Raw genomic sequence first — 20,388 nt, 5'->3', positions numbered from 1 at the left:
TCTTCCCATTTTTTTCACACAAAATTTGGAAGATTCTCATATTTTTGTGAAGAATTTATAATTTCTTCTTATATTAGTAATAATGATAACGCGTAAAACGACAAAAAAATTGTATTTCAGGTAAGTAGAAATCTTTACTTCCAATAACAATAAACATTTCATATAATATATTCATGAACGATTATGTTTGAGAAATATTTTAAGCACATTATGAAATTCAGATACTTCACATCAATATAATATGCAGTTAAATCTAATATTAACGAATTCAAATAATACGTTATATCACTTTTTCACATTTATTTATTCGTTTTCACAGAATTTTCCACAAATATTATTAAATATTGTGTTATTTGCAATTTATTTATATTTAGGTATACATGCATACACCTTAAAAACCCTATACTAATCAATTAATTCATATGAATATAAATCGAACTCACTGTCAGAAATAAACGCGGATACAATGTAGTATATATAATACTATATGTGGATGGAGTAGGGTCTGCGACACGAAACGTTTGACCGGAACAACTGCACGACCGCCACGGCAAAGGCCGGAAAGGATAAGACGTATCGATTTTTCAGGCTGGAATAAAACACCGTTCGATTATAATAATGTTATTATTTAAATAGTAATAATAATGAAAACAAGCTAAACCATACATACTTTATACATGTTAATACATTTAAATAATATACAATAGATATATTATATTTCAATAACTTTAGTTAAATTACATATTATATGTTTTCACGAAAATCTCCCTCAAACGATTACCAAAAACTAACTTATTGAGCTGAATAATACAAAACTATAGTTTTCGTTAGCTATCAAATCATTTCATTTATATTCAATACATATAGTTATTGTATTGTATACCATTATGTAGTATAACATTTGTATTTTTGTACTATAAACAATCTATGATATTATATTTTTGTATTTTAGAAATATACGAAAACGCACCAGAGACTAATTACAATAAAGTAAATAAAAGAGAAAAAAAAATCAGACTGTAAACACAAGTTTTATTTGATAATCGTTGTTTAATAGGTGGATGTATTTATAGTTAACGTCTTCTATAGGTATTCGTATATCGAATAAATTGACCATTGTAGTTGATCTACCTAAACGCTGTGTGGTATATATTATAATATAGTCTGACAGCTATAGGTATATATTTTTATAACGATTTTTTTTTCAAACGCTGCACAATTTCCGAAAGTTAAAAACAATTATTAAACTTTGCACCATGAATATTTAAAAAAACAAAGAAGAAAAAACACCATTAATTCTAATTCGATTTATCGTGACAAATTAATATAAGATTTAATCTTTTTTTTTTGAATTAAAACAAAATAATTCCTATTCTTTAATCGTGATTAATTATTTAAAACCCAAATGTTCGCCATGATTTGGGTCGTGTTTAAAAATAAGAGTTAATTTTCACCTTTATGTACATATAATATGCCTATAGATAATATAATATAATGGATATTGGATAATACTTGCATATTATTTTTGTACCCGTGCTTAATAGCACTATATTATAATCAAATTCCATTAAAATATACGCAATATACTTAATATTTTTTCAATACAATTACAAATGTAATTTAAAAAAATTAAATTAAAATAATCATCATAAGTGTTATTATATTTTGTATGTATCTAAAAATATACAAGCACATATTATAATATTCTATATATTTATTTATACATACACAATTATATAAACTAAAACAATTTCAATAATGATCAATACACAATATTATGTAAAATAAAATAACAAGATAAATTATCCATTAATTGTGTGAAATATATTTTTAAACATTTAGCAAATATGTCATAATTCAATGATATAATATGTTTGGAAAATCATGTTTTGGCGATTTATCTTAATGACTGAACAGACAACCCTATTACAATACTATTATCAGTACTTCACAAATTTCTATTGAGCGCCGCATTAGGGTAAATAATATTGGACTAGAATAGTTAATAGTTTATCTAAAGCACTGATTTTATCAGTTTTGGTAAATGCACAGTGTTCTGATTAAATTTTAGTGAGATATAAATTGTGATCATTCATTAGTGTATTTACTAGTCATATTAAATACAATAAATAGGTACTGTGAATTTTCATTTTAAGTACTTAACTATAATTGTAACAATTTAGTTTTTAAGTACCATATAGGGGTTAGGTATAAAATACAAATTAGGTTTTGAATGTTTTTGATTATATTTTTAATAGATTTAAATTGTTTAAAAAAGCATTCCTATTGTTTAGGGAACAACAATAACTTTAACATTAGAATCTATAGAATAAAATATAACGCCTATTAAAAACAATACAATTATTTAAAATAAATTGTATAAATTAAAATAATTTTTAAATTCATAAATTTATTTTGATTTATTTTAAATATTTCTTAAGCGATTTTGATAAAATTATACTAAATAATATATTTTGAAATATTTCAGAATACGTTTTAAAATAAACATTTTTATTATCAATGAAATTAATCTTATTATTTAACGTATCTACTATTATACTATTCATTAAATCGATATATTCTGAATACTTTTATTTTAAAGATTTAAGTATTATTATTGGTTAATACTGTATAATTTAATACAATTGCTGTTAAAAAGTGCATTTGAAAAAAAAATAATAATATACAAAGAACTAAAAGAACAGAATGATAAAATCAAAATATATTTCATATGACTATATATTATTATATACCTATTAATTTTATGAAAGATATTTCATTAATAATAATATAGCACATCCCATTAGAAGTAAAATACAGAGAAATTTGTTTCTCATTTGGACGTTTGAATAACAATGATATTGTATTCAAGGAATTTCAATTATTTTGACGTATATTATTTTTGAAAGATCATTTTATAAGAGTATTTGAAATAATATTTAAAATATAATAGTACACAATGTAATTCAAAAAATAAACATGGTTTATTAAAAAAAATATTAAAGACATTGCGTGTTTAAATAATTCAAAATCTATATAAATTCCAAGGGTAGTTTTTAGCGATGTTTTTCTGTTTCTTTTTATATTTCACTTCTAGAATGAACGTGTGTTTACACTACATGTGGCTGAGAAAACCTATTTTATCGTCAAAGTTTGATCGAATACAGACAACTAGAATAAAATAAAATATTATATTTTCAGTTATTATAAAAACTAAATAATTAAAAAAAAAATCAATAAAAAAATGTGAACTCAATTTGTACGTTGGAATATATTTTAGAAAACTAAAACCCTATGCACATTTTTATTTAATGAAATAGACGAACTGTGTTAAATTACATTAAACATTTCACTGTGTGCATATCAATGTTCATAATGGTCCACTAAATAGTCACACGTAGACTTTTTCCAGCCTTCACAATTATATAATATATGTCAAATATTATGAGTTTAGGATATTACAATGTAAACCGTTGGTTGACCGCAAGTGAAACAATGGTTAACCTCTAACCTAATTTCGTTCGGAAAACGTGTTAAATAAACGCATACGTAATATTACTAAACATAGGTACATACTATCAGCAGCCGCACAAAATCGTTTTTCGTCGGACGCCATATTTATATGACGCGTAATATTATTGTCAGAGTCATAAATGTTTATTTTTTACTCATTTGATCTAGAAACGAATTTAATTCCACAATTTGGAAATAACTAAGTAACTAAAAGTGTTTACCTCCACGCGCCGTTTGTTTGTGTTGATAAATTACTGAAAACCTTTCAACTGAAAAAAATTAACTGATAAGAAGGAAAAAAAACGAAAAAATAATCATTTCTGCTCAAAAATATCAAAATAATATTTTCATCTTATATTATAGAGTTTAGAAAATCAAAACCCTAACTATTAATTATATACGTTTCAGCAGAATATAATCCATTAATCCCATCTATATATATGCATTGGTGCATTGCAATAATTATTATCGTCATACAACGAACATTGCAACAAGGAATAGTTAATAAATCATACATCAATGTAACTCAAATGAAACGAAAAATTGTATATGTTAGTTAAGACATTAAACAATTTAATTATAGATATAAATTTAATAGATAAATGTTTTACTTATTATGAATAAATATATCGTGTTAAACTTAAAGGTTTTTATATAATTAAATAATTGAATTTACTTAAACATAGTTTATGTTTGTGAATAATACCTATAATAGTATTTATATATTACAATATCCAATGATCTTATACATCATATATGTAATGCTAATGGTAGAAAAATAAAGCCAAAATAAACTTTGTTTACAAAATCTGAATTAATACCAATGATTCCCTTATACAGTAACTCAATATATATATTCATTTTGTTTAGTATAAAAGATTTAAAGGTTTCATTATATAAAGTGCGTACCCAGTTAAAGATTAAAAAATATATATTTGATTTCTGTTAGTGTCATCTGTCAGTTACCACACAACACTTAGTATTTCAAATATTGAAATATCTAATATAACCAATAAAATGTGGTTGACAAATTTAAATAAAGTATTCTGGATGTTCAAATAAAGACAGCGGGATATTCATAACCCAACAACATGAATTCCATTTATTATTAGAAAATGTACAATATAAATATATAATGATATGAGTAATAATGATATGCAATCTTATTTTAAAGGTTCTGGAAATCCATACAGACACACACACACACACACACACAAATATTGATCAAATATGTGTTTATATTATATGAATTATATTTATTAAAATATATGGAGCATACTTTTATATTAAATTGTGATAGAATTTTAAAAATATGGTTCAATTTTGGAACATGCGACTTACACAATGTATTTGAATATAATTTTGATCACGGATTTAATTACATTTCCGTGGAACTCTATCAAACGCAAAAATATGTTTAGTCAAATGATAGATATATTAAATTAAATCAATATTTTGAAATCGTGCAAAGAACAGATATTATTGATGGTGATGAATACATATTTCAAATAAATAGAAACTATAATTTATATTGCACAACACAAAATAAATCATTCAATTTAGTGGTAAATCAACATTCATATTTTATAATATTTACGTAAATAATATAAAATAATCTATGATTTATTTGACACACGGAAATGAATAATTATGCAATTGATTAAACAGCACTATTTAAAATACAATCAAAGGCAAAAATAATGATAATAAAAGGCTAATGAATATAATTTATTATTGTGAAGATAATTTGATTCGATAAATTAACATATCGTTTCAAAAATGATAGTTTTTAAACATTGAATTAACTAGCCATTCAACAAAATATTATACACCCTAGTTTTGTGTGCCAATTGACACTGTTGCGCTTTCATAAATTTGGCAGTTCATTTAACAAATAAACAAACAAAAAAAAAAAAAAAACAAGAGGAAAAGAATTAAATGAAATAAAACGAATAACTCATGTGCTCGATTCACTAAGTTTTTTTTTTAGTCACTAAGTCTGTATTGATGACACTGATTTCCTTCATCGGTGGAGGCGTCAGGGAAAAGGATGGGCGTAGAGGGAGGGTCTAATGATGTTCACCGATTTCATTGTATTCGATACATCATTAATAATTTACTCTGTATACTTTCCTCCTCACCGGTGGATGGGATGGGTCATTGTCGTGATTTGGATGATGGCCCGTAGTCGAGGGACGCTCGCGGGAATGCCGAGATTGCGACCGTCAAAATTCTCGATTGTGAGCTTATATACACCACCGTCGTTGCCACCTCTGAAATTCTACCGCCGCCGGTATAATCCTTAATGACCCTTAACGAACGTCTGCAGTTGACGATCTAAAAGGGACGATCTGGTTATAGAATAGGAAAAGGGGTAGCTTAATCATCTTCCGTTGGATACAATGGATACAGCACGCATTGACTGTGTACGGATGTGCCGGGTGAATATGGACTATGGGTGATATGGCTGAGTTTTTGGGTGGATGCGAGGCGGGTGTTGCATCGGTGGTAAGAATATGGTTGTCTGGGACAAGAAGAGAGTAGTTATAAGGGGTCATAGATGATGTGGAAAGCAAACAAAGAAGACTCCATTAAAGACACAATCGTAAGCGCATCCTTTCACTCTACTACCTACCATCTCTTCGCTCACTTATATCCAGGAACCATATATCCGCTTTTCGTGTTATGGATCAAACACCTCATCTCTCATTGGGTTTCAATCATGCAGAAACACCACGCGACGGATGACAAAACGATGATGCTAATTTACGGTTTTCTATGGTCGAATACTGGTGTGTTTGTGTGTGTATGGTATTAAGGGACAGTTGGTGGAGGGATGGTCTGGAATTTTTCGGATTATTCCTTTAATTTTTTTTTTTATGTATAAGGTTTTTGTAAAGAATTTCAATCAGATTTTTATTTTTCACCAAAATCGTCTGGAATGGTTGTGTGCAAATACGATAAGAAGACTCAAGGATAAGTTGGAAAACTGTAAACGGTTGTACGGAAAAGAATAAATTCTCATTATAAAATCTCAGAATACCGTATTTTTTTTGTACTAAAATAGGAACCAAATTAACGATGGTCAATTGTTCGTCGACACAAAGAGATACTGTTCTTCTTTCTTTCCTTGTTAAATGTATAATTTGTTTAATATTTAACTCAAAACAAACTCCCAAGAACTCATTTTAAATTTGGGTAGAGTAAAAATGTTATTTTATGTGAATATAATACGTATATTATAATCTATACAGAGAAAGGCTGGAAACATTTTACAAATATTATTTACTAAGATAAATTAAAATAAAGTCGATTATTTATTACTTTAGTATTACTCGTGTTACATGTTTTAATATAATTTTAAGCGGAAATATATATATAAAAAAAAACATTTTAGTAAAACTAAGTATGAAATGTTACTTAACTTTAATTTGTAAATTTACATTTTTTACATTCTAAGAAGATAATATTATTGTCAACCAAATTGTAATCAATATTCATGAATAGTACTTAATAATTTGGGTTTAATTAAACTTTATAAATTCCCTATTAATGGTTGGGTAACTAAATTGGATCAATACAAAGTATTTAATAAATTGTAATAAATCACGCTATGTAGAATTATAATAAGGTGATGATATTATAAATAATTTTAAAATTTAAACGAATAATTAGACAATAAAACTGATAATTGATCACTGTTTAAAATTGCTAGTATGAATTCGTTATATTTTAGAATACAGTTAGCCAAAGCGTCTCTTATTATGCTTAACCTACAATATGAAAAAAAATCGAGAATAATATTTACCAAGATTTATAAACTCAGACATACTGAAGTGTAGGTAGATACGGAGATAAATAAAAACTCATGATTATTATTATTTTAATTTTTTTATAACGAGAAAGATATATGCCAAAGTTGTTAAAGGATATCTAGGAATACAGTAAAAATTACAGTCAAGAGCATAATAAATACGACAATGGCGATGGAATTATTGCGCATCAGTCGTTAGCTTAATATTTATAAACAATAAAATGCATATAAATTACAGTTTTTCAACCGAATTTCGTCAAGCGAGAGAAAAATCATTATTTTATAAAATTAAAAAAAAAACATATAATACCAATATTTTTCAATGACAATTTATAAAAATCAGTCATTACATAATCTTTCTCATTAATTAAAATTAAAACCCAAGAAGGCTCGTAAAATCATGTTTTATTTAATTATATTAATATTACCACATTTTAATTATTTTTGAATAAGCAGTAAATACTATTGTTAGTTGTTACTTCATAATTAATTTTCAATTTTTCTAATTTTATTTGTAGCAATTATACTGCCTTCGGGATTATATTTTTATAATTAAATAAAATTTATTAAATTCAAAATCAAACTGTTATCACAATAAATAGTTAGTTATATTTATTCGTATCAATAATTACAATTTTTAATGAACCTATACAACTATACCTAATCAATTTATTATGAATGTTCACGTAATCATTATGGAGTACATAATGTATTATTTTATCGAATGAATAAATAAATACTGGTCATTTTTTTTTTAACACTTGCAATATGTAAGTTAAAATTTTAATTATCTATACTTTATGTATACTAATAAAAATAATTAAATAATATTAACTATAAAATATAAGTATCTCGTATACTCTCATTTATGCTGAATACTATATACCTAAAATTAAATATTTATACTGACATAAAAACAAATTTACTTCATACAATACACACTAAGTAGTATCAGTATTATTATGTTGTTATGGTTATTTTGACGTAACTTTAGATTCAATCTTAATAATTTCTAATTTGTATGGCACGAAGTCATAAGGAATGTCGTAATTCTAAAACACGTAATAGATGTTTTTGTATTATGGGGTTTTATTCAATTTACATTTCAATGCTTGACATTTTATAGCTACATGTTACCTACATGAAACATGTTAACATTTTACTATATTGTTATTAAATACCTTATGGTTGTCTCAGTGGAAGAGTTGTGCCAAATCGTTAGGTATACCTATTATTTTTATATTTTTAATTTTATCAAGCATGTCGTAATAAATGCATAATATTTAGCTACCACATTTATTTAAAATAATATATTTTTTGTTGCTTTACAACATATAAAATTATTAAGTGTTAAATTTATATTTTATTTTTTTAAATAACTATGTTATTTTTTTTTATCTATAGTTTTTAACATGTAAAATTTACTTTTGTATGGTAATATATAATAGAAAACAAATGATATGAGTTATTTTAATTTGTAACAATTGCATAATACAACTGCTAATATCTATTTAAATATATTTATAGTGAAATGTGAAAATGCATATAATATTATAAATTACGTTATTCAAGAACAATTACAAGAGTTGTAAAAAGTCAAAACTTACGCCCTAATTTATTTTCATAATGATAATATAATATATTCCATGCCCTTATACTAAAAAATAGAACCATCTATTATAACACTATATGATAAAAAAAATTTTAAGTTTATAATAAAATATTTGTGAATTCCTAAAAACTAAAACCATGCACAAACTTTAGTCAATGAATATAATAAATACTCATATTATAATATATATATATACATATGTATGTATGTATAAAATGATTGATACAGATAATTAAAACGATATAAATTTCTTCATCTTTAAATTATATACTTATTTGATTCAAATTGTTGTAATGTTGTAATATATTTCCTAACAGTGTCAAAACTTTTAAATATACATAAAAAAAAATCAAATGCACGATTTTTTTTTAAGTTGTAATACCTTATAATTGAATAGTTGGAGTAATTTATTAGCTATTTTTTTTAATTACTAACTAATCCGAGACTTTAATGATAGACCATAGTGATGTGAATATAACGCCAGTTAATTTATTTATATGAATGTACAAATTTGTTCTCAAAACAGTAATAGAGAGACATTTCGTAAAAGAGTTTTCACATAGTCGTCCTATTTGGTTACACAATACATTATATTAATATATGATGATTTTAATTTCAATCAAAAATACTGTACTGTTAAAGGGTATTTGTGAAATTATGATACCTTTCCATATTTCAGGTGTTAATTTTGACTTGTTAATTATAGCATTACAATTTTTAATAAAGTTCTTTTTAAAATTAAAAATAATTATTATTGTATTTGTACATTATAACTATTTAAGTAAACTAAGTAAATAATATTATTTATTACCTATAAGTACTTTAACATCAATTAAATATATAGTAATCAATTCTTCTCTTTGGTCATATTCTGTTGTTTTAATTTGTATTATGCATACCATATTATAAAATTAATTATACACATTTTTGTAAAAATATTTGAAAACAAATAACAATTTATCAGTCTGTATAATAATATATAAACAAAGTGCTCGATTTTTTTTATAACTTTCGAAATATGTTGTTTTACTATCAAAGAACTAGCGAACATTATTAAAACACCTAGTAACATAATAAAGATATAACGTTGATGAATTGTTGATACATTTAATGAATAACACTACATTCCTAAAATAAGCAATTTAAAAACACCTATCACAATATTCTTAATAAAACATGAAATACACAAACAAAACTATAGAACCATTTCATTAACTCATAAATTCATTGTTTACCAATAATAATTTAATTTCACATTTAAAGGTCTTGAAAATCATTCTTGTTAAAAATATAAACCTTAAAAAATTATTCAATTTATTTGTATTAAAAAATGGCGAGACAAATTAAAACGTACTAGTAATCAATAATAGATTAGGTACATACATTTAGATTTATAAAACGCACAATACAATATTTCAAATCTAATATAAATCCAAATAACAAAATCCATGATCTAAAATCTAACCAAATTACCAATAAAAAATGGTGATCATAGTATAACTATTTTTAATGAACAATACATAACTTACTATCAAATACATTAAACCACAGGCAATGATCATCAATGAATTGTAATACAATAAATAATAAACAGTCAACATTAAATGGTAAACACCAAATCGAATATATTTCGTAAATAAAATGTAAATGACAAATATTCTTTCATAAGAAAATAATATAAAAGTTAAATATAATTATGACGTATTAAAACCTATACGAATTATACACGTCATAAAGTTAAAAAAAAAATACCAAAATATTATTAATAATGGTTTTATCATAACTGGCAAATCAATTCATTAAACAACAATATATATATATATATAAACTGTCAGTCATAACGTATAGTGAGGTTTTCTATTTTATTATATTTTCATATGGAACTAAATTCATACAAATCCAGAAAAACCTTAACAATGTATTAGCTTTTAATCAATTTTTGGACTGTCGTGGTGTATAATATACAGCAGTTATATAAAATGTAATAAGTACGCTTTTTATAGACATTAACATAGGTAATATTTTAATCATATACTCTTGATAGTGACTTATTATTATATGAAAAGAAAAATACACATTGAACCTTTACAGTGAACAACCCAGAGTAAAAATTAATGTTTACATCATCTGTCGGAAAAATGTGAACCAAATATTAAGTAATAACCAATAGAAAAACAAAATCCCATCATTGTTTATGTTTCAATGATATGTACTTACAGAAAATTACATCATTAGTAATAATTTCATATATAAGTCAACTGTGAAATTCTGTCTACTTAAACGAGCACAGAAAATAATTTAAATTAGATGTTTGGAAAAATGTAAATTATTCATCTACGCATCTTGGTTTGATTATCAAAGAAAAACATTTTTTTTTTTTTTTTTTTTTTTTTGATATTGTAATCATATTATTATAAACTTCACTATTTAGACCTACATATAATTCTAAAAAATAGTTATGGAAAAAAAATATTTATATTTAAAAATTTAGAAAATTTTAGTAAATAAATTATGAAAATAACTAAATAATACAATTATATTATAATATCATGAAATGGCTACAATATTATGATTATACATATAAAAACATTAAAAAAAAAAATAATATAAACATAATTATTAACTGTAAAATAATAATTTTGTAAGGAACTACAAATTTGAAACATTTTGATCCTCATAACATTATAATTAAACAATCAATCTTTTTTGTAGTGATGTATTGCTTTTATTAATCATGACTAACTTATAATTATAATGGCTATAAAATATATTGAACTACTATAAAAAGCATCAGAGGTACATACATCCAAAAGCTTTTTAACTTTTTCGTATATCCTATAAATCTAAAAATATGCAAGCTAAAACTACTATCACTTTGTTTTTATTGAAAATTACTTTTTGATTGAATTTAAAAATAATAATAAAGTTGTTTAATAAAATAAAATTATTGCAACCTATTAAATCATTCAATAATATTAAAAAAAAAAATATTCTATTTATTTTATTCAATTTAGAAAAAAATATAATATAATACCTACATTACTCAACATTAATATAAAATAATAATTAATAAATAAAAAAAAAATAAAATAAATTAAATAAATTATAATATTATAGTTAATTAAAACAAAATAATTTAAATCAACAAAAAATCTATTAAAATAGTTTACATTATCTAATAAATAAAAAGTATAATACTAAATATTATGAATAACGTAATATTGAAAGGAAAAATTATATCAATTTCTTTTACAATCTTTTGTGGGTATAACTATAACATATAGGGTAAAGACATTTTGGAACAAATCCAATGAGAAACTACAGGAATTATCTGTAATTAATTTATGTTCATAATGTAAACTATGATTCATACGTAATTTGTTATTATTGCCAAAAAAAAACACCAGTTTTCAATCATCTAATTTAAAGATCTTATTAAATTATATAATAGTGGAATCCGCTTAATGGGAACAAACAAGCAGAGTCCCGAACAAATGTATTCGTTACATTATACATCGGTTTATTGGGACAGATGTATAATTGGGACACATAGATCACCGTCCTATGTGTCTCAATTAAGCGGATTTGACTGTATATATTTTAAATTAATGATATTACAAAAACGTTAAGAGGTGATAAATACAATTTTTTTTTTAAAGTATTATTTGATATATTTTAATTAAAAATGCATTACAAATTAATAAACTTTTCATTTGATATTATATAATATAAGTTTATAGATTGTATCGTTTGGGTGTAATAATTAAATATTAAAATATTATATTATATTATGTTTATATACTGACGTTTATTTATAAACATATATAAATATATAACCGTTAGATCAATATAACAATTATATTTTATCAAACATTTGTATGTACTGACTAGTAACTACTGAAAAGAATTCAAGTCGGTAAAGGCTAATAAAAAAAAAAAATAATAATAATAATAATATAATTAGAAGAATTTGTGAAGTTGCAATGTACGTGCTGAATATAAATACAAGATATTGTGCCATATTTTTTTTCACATTTTTCTGAATTATTTTCAGTGAAAGTAAATAAAAATTATGACCACGTAGTAATGTCAACACAAAGGTAAGAAATTTCTCAAATCACGATTTTCGTTGGTACGCTTTTTGTGAAATCCAAAGTGCCGGAAGTACGATGCACGTAATTACTAGAGGATTGGGAAATCAGGAAAATCCTAGATTTTGAAAAGGCAAGTAGAAAAAATAAATCTAAGCTTAATTCCTTCATTGTATTCTACTGTTCAGAATCATTACTTATACCCTATATCTTAAGCTCAAAGACTTATAGTCCAGTGTAAATTGTATAATACTGTATTAAGTAGATCAATATAGACATTGTATCACTAACCAATTTTTGTAAAGATATAATGATTATAAAGTACTGCGTAGACAATATTATAACAAATTGTCTCAAACTTGAAAACACTATAGTATTGTATTCAAATAATAATAATATTGGCACACGCCTAAATTAATTAATTGCTAAAACTTATAAAAATACATAGGATATTAATAAAACATTCTTATAAAAAATGTCAATAAACATTTGTGTTTAACATTTTATTACAAATGTTCAATGTTATTGTAGAATTTTCAGCAAAATCGTTTTTTTAACTTTAACTGTTTTTAATTTTGACATTTTGAATCAATACTTAATTATTATATTTTCGCTGATGAAAGCAAATAAGAGGCTTTTATTTATAAATAAATATTTATATTAATAAATATTAATATTAATAAAAATTGTATAAATTCAATTAAAATTTTTTTTTACAATATATAAGTACATGTAAAAAATTGTATAATAACTATTTTTTTATAGTCAAACTAGACAAATTATGTTTGATACGAAAAAAAATTTAAAAAAACAATAAAAACTATTTCACTCAACATAAATCCAATTTGACAATTTGAATCCAATTGTAAATGAACTTCGTGAAAAAATTTTACTACATCGAATTTCCGAACGATGCACGTACACAAAAAAAAAATCAGCTACCCAATTTATATATATATATATAGCTTAATAGCTACCATACTGTATGATTATGCTAAGAGCACTTTATCATTTACGGTATAACAACTTAACAATATAATGCGCGTATATATAAACATATTATATATATATATAATAGCATACAGAATAATTGCAATAGGACTTATTGTGGCTAGCCCGTGGTCCAGGTTGACATTTCGAAATTGTGTTATAATCCGGTGAAAAACATTCGTTTTCATTAGACCTAATCTGGCAATATTGTTAGACGGCGTAGGTTTATTAACTCGGCATAAAATGCGGTCGAACGCTGCGGCACTCTGTCATTAGTCGACCGCGTTCATTTTTCCGAGCTCCAATCCTTTGCTGCAGACGGGTCATGGGTTATTTGGTCATAATTTCGTCTCAGTTGTCTTAACAATTTTGGGCGAATGACTGGCGCCGGTAAAACCATACAATATTATGTTATAATAATAATCTTATAATAATGATAAAAATTAAAATAATATATCTGGAAAGACAAAAAAATAATAATAATAATAAGGTCTTACAAACTAGGGTATTTCATTTTTTAAATAGTCTGCTGAAATAATAATTATTCAAATACCATGAAAGTATACAGGAGTTCGTTTCCCAAAATATGCGTGTGTGTATTTCGACTTCCGAAAACAGCTAGACAAACATTTAGATTAATTCGTAATAAATGTTTTTAGTTTTTAACGTGTTTTTTTTAACATAATAAAAGCAATGAGTATTGAATTGAACACAGATTATCAGATTACTATATTATTTAAGAAAACCATAAAAATATAATAAAAAATGAAAATGATGATGGTGGTTCTTTTGGTTTTTGTTGTTGGTGTTGTTTTTGTTGTTTGTTTGATGAATAGATAAAATTCGCGTGAATCTATTATAACTCAACAATAAGTTTGTCATAAAAACTCTTCTTCAAATCCACCAACTTGTCATTTTCTTGTTAAATCTAAATTTACCATGATAATAAAAATTTTGACTTGGCTCTGATGACATTTCGATTTTCAACTGTGAAAATATCGTTCTAAGCTCCAAGATAATAACACATAGTCTCTACAGGAGTCTTAAAAACATAAATTCATTAATATTTAAAACGCAAATTACAATTTTTTTGGATTGGATACATCAATCATTTTGTTTTCGATCGCTGATTTTGGACAAGTCTATAATGTCTGTATATTCCCTATCGTTTTGTATAGTGCGTGCATTTACCTATAACCACGGCTGTCTCTCGATCGCGTCGGGTCTCAATCACCACTACCATTGCGACAATCGGCTATACAGAACGCGATGCAAAATGTATTATTATCAAACACACGCTACACGCGTAGCAATAATCGCGTGATCGAAAGCGTTATTATATGACATTAGAATACTATTATTTCACCACAATGTCGTCGCAGGTTGTCGTCATCCGATACACGATAATATAATATCGTTAAACGCATGCCCATTATATGCATATTATGATATGGCTCAACGCTATTTCGATTTTTCGCCGATTATTCAGTACGGTAAACGTTTACATATAAGAAAAAACGGCGGCACGAACCTCCGAAAACACGGCAAAACGAAATAGAAATGGCTTCGTAATAATATGTGCATGTACCTACCTAAAAGAATAAAAATCGTGCTAACGGGGTGATGCGACTGCGGGGTGAACGAAAAATCGTACGCTTGCATTGTGTATACAATAATAATATGCATTACGCTATGCATATTATAAATAAATGCGTGTGGCGTACGTTTGGTAAATAGACGTTATTCGCGGGCAACTAGCGGTTTTTCTTTTATCGATTTTTGGGCAACTGGAGAAATAGTGTACACAGCACACAAGCGCGCGTGTACTTACAATACCTACATATATAAGCATAAGTATAAAAATGTACATTGAAAAGGGAGATATGGTGCAGTATTTGATTAAGCGTTCGAAATGCACAAATAATATATATATATATATATATACACTGTATACACTATGTACACTGCGTGAACAACTATATCGTATGTCGGCGTGTATCGTAAATTAACACAACACAATAATACATATATAGTTTTAACAGTATACCTACAGTGTGGTCAGGTTATGGGAGGTCTCTATTTTTTAACGATCTAACTTGGGTCTAAATGAGTTCGGGCGGCGCTGGTAGAAAAACTATAGTTGGTAACTAAGTCAGTTTGATCATTTTACTACAACCAAACTAGATTTTTGGCACGGTTTGTGATTCATCACAAAATTAATTAAACAGCAGAGTCTTATGCATATTGTCATTGTACCGGAAAATAATAATAGACTATATCGCATCAGTAATATATGTATTCCATGGTTGGATTCACCGATACATTCCTCTATGTTGTATTTATAATAAACAGATACTATGTATCTGTATATAATGTCTATTAATATTTAATAATATTATAGTATACAGGATTTAGAAATCTTGAAGGTATCACATACTCTGAAATAATATCCTTAATTTCTTGAAATACACGAAAACAACTCACGAAAAACAGTAAATAACCGTGACAACGAATGATAAAATGATTATGTAAATAAAACTATATCCACCGATTGAAGACAACGATTTTTTCAATTAAAAAATTTGTTTTTTCTGTTAGGCTTGACGTAACTTTAATTAATTTACAGTTTTTTTTTTTTACGCTTAACGCTTTTTATACAAAACATATCATTATATTGACGCATAAGAATTATCACAACCATTCTAGAACTAAATCCTTAATGAAAATTAAGTTTTTGAAAATATATCAAGACTTATTTAAAATTTAAATATTACACTATAAAGTTTAAAGGCCATTCTTATGTATTTTTAATAAAAGTCCGCTTTTGGTAAAAAATGTGTTTTCAAAAAAACGCAGTACACGTTCTAAAATTAATAATTGTTCAGAAGCATACCAACTTTTAAATTCTTATAGCAATGAAACAGTTTTTTGTTTTTCTTGAAAAGTTGGGAAAAGTGAGATTGACTAAGATGGTTCCTAAGTGACGATATTATACATATATAATAAGTCTTGGTACTTTCAGTTTAGTTTCTCACGTTCTGGTACTTAATTGTGTTATTGAACACTGTAATAATAATAGTACACAAATGTCTGTTGAAGATTTTATAGATTTGTATTTGAAGAAATACTTGAACAGATATTAAATATTTACTATTTTAAATTATTTTAATTTTTTACCTTTTTTAAAATTCTAAGTAGCAATATGAAAATAATGTATATAGTATATTAAGTTATAATATTTAATAAATTACATATGAGTATGTACAATAATTGAAACCATCACTGTTAGAAACATATTAAAAAAATATATTAAAATTTGTAAATATTATGGATTACCATTGAAAATTTGACATTGTGTTGTAGATTTATATAATAAAATGAATTCATATATGTATTAATACGATTTACTGAAGCGACATTATCCCACGCGTTGCATGATTATATTTGGTGATGGGCGGTCGGATATTTAAGGTACTTTTTTTTTTTTAGGTAGTATCACATCAATTTAAATTTAATTTGGCAACACTGTCCAAATCCATATAAATGAATACATTTTCAATGTAAATTTGATTATACCTACGTTTTGAAAATCATTCTATTGAGGAAACGCTTGGGAACCCACATTTGAATATATCAAACTTCAATTATATTTTAAATATTTTAAGTATTCGTGTTTTTACGTTCATTCTCTTTTGTAAAATAATTTTGTTCGAGTTTTCATTATTATTCCCGTTTTATAATTCCATGTATTATTATTATTGTTCATTAAATATTAATGGACTGGTTAAAATTTAATCAAATCAAAATTATATTGAAAATAACAAAAACTATAAACAATTAAAAAATACAATAGATTATAAAATTTAAATCGGTATTTTAAATCTGTGTTAAATAATCTATAATTAAAAATTATGAATAAAAACATTATATTTCTTTTCAAATTTATTTTTTACATTTATATAAGAAATTTTATTTTTTTAATCCAACAACATTATTAGGTAGTTTTATATCTTCAAACATACAATTGCATAATAATATTACATACAGTTTTAATTTGCACGATTTCTTTTTTTTTTTATATTTGGAATGATTTTAGCTAGATACTATTTTTATCTCGACGACTATAGTTAGGTAGGAAATGGCATGTGTGTTGTTAAAATGTCCTACTTACCCACTTTTTTATTTAATATGTTATATTATATAATTATTGTTAGTTATTATAAATGTCTAAACAAGAAATGTATTATTGAAAAAAAACAAAAGTTGTTACATACTTAATTCGTTAAATAAATTGTTTCATTCTGTACAAACATTTATAGGTGGTGATATATATTGTTAAGTTTGAAAGAAATTTCACACTTTCAATGTAAAAAAATATAACAGACCTGTATAATATGCATTTTCTGAAATGCTGAACTTCGTAACTACTATAATGGAAAGTTTTTTTTTTAATGATATTTTAACTTTTGTAAATGCAATAATATATGGGAAAATAAAAGCCTAGTAAGTAAAAAGCCTAGTAGTAGGTTTCAATAACTTCCATATTTATTATAAAAATAAAATAAAAGCAATTTTTCAACACAAAAAGTTTGTTTTTTTAATGCGATAAGTTTCTTGTTTTTGGGTGATAGTATTCTTGAATGAAATGTTAAATTTTTTTCATGTTTGATTTTAGTATCACTTAAGCTTTTATTTTTGGCTCAAATCTTTAAGATTTAATATTATGATCAATTAATTATTCTTAACTTTTTTTAGTTACAGGTTTACTTAAAGAAAAATTATGCAAAAAACTCACTTCACATTTCTCAATATTTCTTAATTATTTATCACAAAATTATTAAAAAGCTAAACAATTAAAATATCTACACGCTATTAATAATTGTTTATAATTGAAAATTCCTTAAAATTTTTTAATTTTAATTATTTTTACCAAACATATAAATTAAAATAATATTATATAATGCTAGTTTTATATATTTAGAACGTAAAATAATATTACAATATTTTAATTGTTATAATTAACAAATAACAGTATTCATAGTTAATGGAGTATATAATTTTCAATGTCAATGTTAAATTTACATTACTTTTCTATTGTTTTGGAGAATTGTAACAAAACAGTGGACAATTAAATTGTATAACAAACGATTAAAAAACAAACATTTACGATACAGTAAAATATTAAATAATAAATGTTATGATAATGGAGTAAATAAATTTTCGTTTAAAAATCGTATTCCCTGAACACTTTATTTGCCATATGAGCCCGCATTGCAGCGTAGAAATGTCATTCCCGATAACGTCAAGCAACAGACACGTATATACTATATATTAACCTTATCAGAAAACAGGAGTAAAACAGTGATGGTTATACAGTTACTACCAATCGCTTTTACTTCCATTATCAGAACTCCGTCCACTACCATAACGTCTACCACTATTTCTGTGATGCATTAGACAAAAACACGGAATACGTATAGCTAACCAAAAGTTGAAAAATCTTTAAAGAGGCGAGTGTGTCCACACACGTATTCGATGTTTTCAATGGCGGCTTTGAACCATTTATGAGTAAGAGTGACAAATCGTTTACCGATCTTGATTTAAAGAATACCAGATGTTAGCGAGTTGCGAGTTATGGATCCACAGTTGACTTTTCCCTACCAATATCCACTCAGTACCTTTTAAACTACGACAACGGTGACGAATATGAACAGATGGTGCACGGGTAAAATACAATTTTGGAAATAATGTGAATATGAGCATTGGTCAAAGTTTTTGGGCTTACCCTTAATCTCAACTCAACCCTTTTCCACTGTTTCCATCGTCTAATTTAATTGTAAAGCGAATATTATATCTTCTGCGGTCACGCATATCCGGGTAGACATGCCTAAAAAGCATATTTCGCTCGATATTTAGCAACGATAGGATGGGTAGTTCTCCTTTTACTTCTCCTAAAATATGTGCCTAAGTAATTAGACGGAAGCGATCTAGAGAGAGATTTTATATAACAACACTAGTTAACCACTTCGGTAGTTGCAAAAGTCTACTAGTTTATCATTCATGTCACTTTTCCTCGTAATAATAATATAACCCCTCAATACTAAAAGCACTTCCTTATTCCTTAAACAAAAAAATACTCCCAAACGATAGTCAATTAATCAAAATCTCATTTAATTTTATTAAATTTAATGAAAAATTGATTTGCATATTATAAAAATATATTACCATTAACACTAATTTTAATCATATCACAGTTAAAATAAATAATAATAACTAAATATTCATGTCACATCAGACATTATTTCCTTTACTTTTATTTGCAATGAACTAATTACTAATATCTCATAATGCCTAGATAAAATGTGAGA

The 20,388-nt window shown here is 25.1% G+C and overlaps 1 protein-coding gene across 3 annotated transcripts in view; it reads right to left on the bottom strand.

Annotated features, from left to right (window-relative positions):
* LOC113554176 overlaps window positions 1–20,388 on the bottom strand; it is a 98,604-nt gene that overhangs the window by 30,550 nt on the left and 47,666 nt on the right. Inside the window, exon 3 of one of the 3 annotated variants that reach the window (XR_003405237.1) lies at window positions 444–589. The exons of the other annotated variants lie outside the window; for them this stretch is intronic. The gene's annotated coding sequence lies outside the window, so the exon portion shown is untranslated. The remainder of the gene's footprint in view (window positions 1–443; window positions 590–20,388) is intronic. 3 annotated transcript variants of the gene reach the window in all.

This window comes from Rhopalosiphum maidis, chromosome 1 (genome assembly GCF_003676215.2).
Source record: "Rhopalosiphum maidis isolate BTI-1 chromosome 1, ASM367621v3, whole genome shotgun sequence".
NCBI lineage: Eukaryota > Metazoa > Arthropoda > Insecta > Hemiptera > Aphididae > Rhopalosiphum > Rhopalosiphum maidis.
The sequence above is the reverse complement of the archived record's forward strand: the minus strand, read 5'-3'. Positions and strand labels throughout refer to the sequence as shown.